This window comes from Octopus bimaculoides, chromosome 12 (genome assembly GCF_001194135.2).
Source record: "Octopus bimaculoides isolate UCB-OBI-ISO-001 chromosome 12, ASM119413v2, whole genome shotgun sequence".
NCBI classification, from domain to species: Eukaryota; Metazoa; Mollusca; class Cephalopoda; order Octopoda; family Octopodidae; genus Octopus; species Octopus bimaculoides.
This window is the reverse complement of record NC_068992.1, coordinates 40,609,697-40,613,087: the sequence shown is the minus strand read 5'-3', so window position 1 is coordinate 40,613,087 and position 3,391 is coordinate 40,609,697. Positions and strand designations below refer to the sequence as shown.

At 39.6% G+C, this 3,391-nt stretch overlaps 1 protein-coding gene across 2 annotated transcripts in view; it reads right to left on the bottom strand.

The window, feature by feature from the left end:
- The window catches only part of LOC106872634 (kelch-like protein 10), a 19,597-nt gene that overhangs the window by 1,697 nt on the left and 14,509 nt on the right, over nucleotides 1-3,391 (bottom strand). The window lies entirely within an intron of this gene.

The following is a 3,391-nucleotide window of genomic DNA, read 5'->3' as shown; positions in this document are numbered from 1 at the left end:
AAGCAACCTCATTAGTGCTGATGCTTAGATGATAAAATGTATCTAATAGTGCCGCCTGACTTTGTTGCTAGTGCTGCCTGACTGTGTTGCCTGTGCCGCCTGACTTTGTTGCTAGTGCTGCCTGACTGTGTTGCCTGTGCCGCCTGACTGGCTCCCCGTGCCGGTGGCATGTAAAAAGCACCATCCAAATGTGGTTGATGTTTGTATGCGTAAAAGCTTCTCTGTTCCCTTTGTGAGAACAAGACCCTATTTTGGGTTTCAATTGGGCCTTGGAGAATCGGCAGGTGTTGGGATTCTTTTAACTTGTTTCAGTCATTAGACTGGGGCCATGGTGGGGCACCAGTTTGAAGAATTTGTTTTAGTTGAATGAATCAACCTCAGTTTAAAGCCTGGTACTTATTCTATCGATCTCTTTTGCCAAACCACTAAGTTACAGGGGTGTAAACACACCAGCAACAATTGCCAAGTGGTAGGGAGAGGGGGGAGACAAACACAGATACACACACGTAGGTATATATATATATATATATATATATATATATATATATATATATATACAACGGGCTTCTATCAGTTTCCATCAACCAAATCATGCCACAAGGATCTGGACAGTCCAAGGCTATAGTAAAAGACACATGCCCAGGGTGTCACACTGTAGGACTGAACCCAGTTTCATGTGGTTGGGAAGCAAGCTTCTTACCACACCACCATTAATATATTCTCTTTTATTCTTTTACTTGCTTCAGTCATTTGACTGCAGCCATGCTGGAGCACCACCTTCAGTCGAACAAATCAACCCCAGGGCTTATTCTTTGTAAGCCTAGTACTTATTCTATCATCTTTTTTGCTGAACCACTAAGTACAGGTGTAAACACACCAACATCGGTTGTCAAGCAATGATGATGGGACAAACACATAAACACACACCACACACATATATATATACATGATGGACTTCCTTCAGTTTCTGTCTACCAAATCCACTCACAAGGCTTTGGTCAGCCTGCGACTATAACAGAAGACACTTGCCCAAGGTGTCACACAGTGGGACCAAACCCAGAACTATGCAGCTGGTAAGCAAGCCACCTACCACACAGCCACACATATATATATATATATATATATATATATACAATGGGCTTCTTTTAGTTTTCATCTATGAAATCCACTCACAAGGTTCTGGTCAACTTAAGGTTATAGTAGAAGATACTTGACCAAGGTGCTACGCAGTGGGACTGAACCAAGAACCATGTGGCTGGGAAGCAAGCTTCTTACCACATGGCCATGCCTCCTGCACCTATGAGGGGAATATTCTCTGACCTCAAACAGAAAAGCACTTTATTGTGTGATTGATAAATAAAACATCAGCACAAGATGACTGATTGGTAAAATAGTCAGAGTATTGAGATTACTGATGGTATTATAGGATGGTAGAATTCTTAATGTGTCAAATCCCTACCGAGGCCAACATTGCCATTCATCCTTTCAGGGTTAGTAAAATAAATTCCAACCAAGTACTGTTGCCAATGTCATTGACTTATTCCCTCCCTCTAAAATTACTGGCCTTGTGACAAAATTTGAAACCATTATATCTGGTTCTGAGATTTGTGAGAGTTTGGCTGTTAGATTTCATTGATGTTTCTCTTTAAACCCACCCACTATTGACAGTTTGGGTACCTATAATGAACTCCATTCAGTTACAAACGCTTGAGACAGGTCACCGGTTTGGGGATAACTTCCTCCCTTCTCATCAGTATTGGATGCCCTTCTGAAAAAAAATAGAGCGGTTAGGGTCACCAGACTAAACGGTAAAAAAAAGAAAAAGAAAAAGAAAATAGCTAGGTGTTTGAAGAATATACGTTCCATCTGGCACCGGTCAATGAGATTCCTCAAATCTCGGATTTGGCACGATATTTTACGCGTAACTTCTTTCGTTAAGGTGTTTGTGTGTGTGATTATCCCAAGATTCGTCGTCAAAAGAACCCAAGAATGAGCCCAAACTCTAGTGTAAACAGCTCCACGCGTTTGTTTACAGTAGTGTTCGCTAGGAAGCCTCTGCGAGGTCTCTCAGGCTTATCAATACACTTCATATCATTTTTAAAATAATGAAGATACATTCAATAACTAAGTCCTGAAAAAAAAAACCTACGAGGTGGTCAAGTTTGGAATGCTTTTGATTATAGGCCTGCTCAATCGTGACGATTTCAGGCTGCGCAACAACATCACTGGCAACGAGTTATTCAATTTGATTATAACAGTCTTTTAGTTGCCATCTTTGATTACAATTAGAGTAGAGTGGCCTCCCCTGAATGAATTCATGTCCGTGTTACAAACTGACTCAAGGGCTGATAGTTTCGTTCCTTGACAATTATCACCAAACCTGTTTTTCGTCCCTTAATTGATCACCAAACCTGTTCGTTCTTAACACGATATTGATTTCTCAGATCAATATTAGCGTACTTTGAATTATAAACAGTGAGCCATGAATTCAGATATTCTTTGATGACAAAGCAAAACTATGTTTAATTTTGTTTATAAAAATTAAAAGTTATCTGCGAATTCTTCGTTAATACGTCATTACTAATTTATTTCAATGAAAAACCCAGACGGAAAATTTGAAGGAGAAATGTAGACAGACGAATTTAAACCCCCAAAACATGGAGTCTTCTCGTAATCTGATTATTTCTGATAATTGCTCTTTGGCTTTTGATCATGAGCCTGTAGTGACCTCGTGCAACTCCGTTACAAGCCTAATCGATCGATACATAATCTGGGGCTAATAAGCAACAAATATATTGATCTCTTTTGGTTAGGAAGATATTATTCATTACAAGGATGCAAACTAACGTCATTAGCGACAAGATTTAAATTATTCTTCCGTTATGATTCTATTCACATCTGCGATACATTATAGAAATATAAATTAATTCAGTACTTGATGTTTTATTTTACCGACTCCAGAAGGATGAGAGGTGAAGTGAACATTGATAATTTCGCTTCCCATCCTTCTGGCGCTGTTATTAAATATCGGTTTCAAATTTCGACATAAGACTATAGTAACGCCGTGCGCATGCGTAGTCTCACGCATGCGTGGAATTCAACAAGCAAGCTTTCCCGCTTCATTCTGTCTCTTTCTTGCTGGCCAGCGATTGAGCATGGACGTGTTTAGCTGTCTCTCACCATCTCTCGAACTTACGCTAGACAGCTCGCTTACATCTACACACCAACGTCCCAACAACAATGCTCACACACACAGAAGCTGTAACAACAAACAAGAGCTAAAGATGTATATATTTACCACCTGAATAAATGTTGTTTAAGTTGATAGTCTGGAGTTCAGCGTTCCGTTTAATTTCTAATTTTATATAGGAAAGTCAGGTATACATCTAAT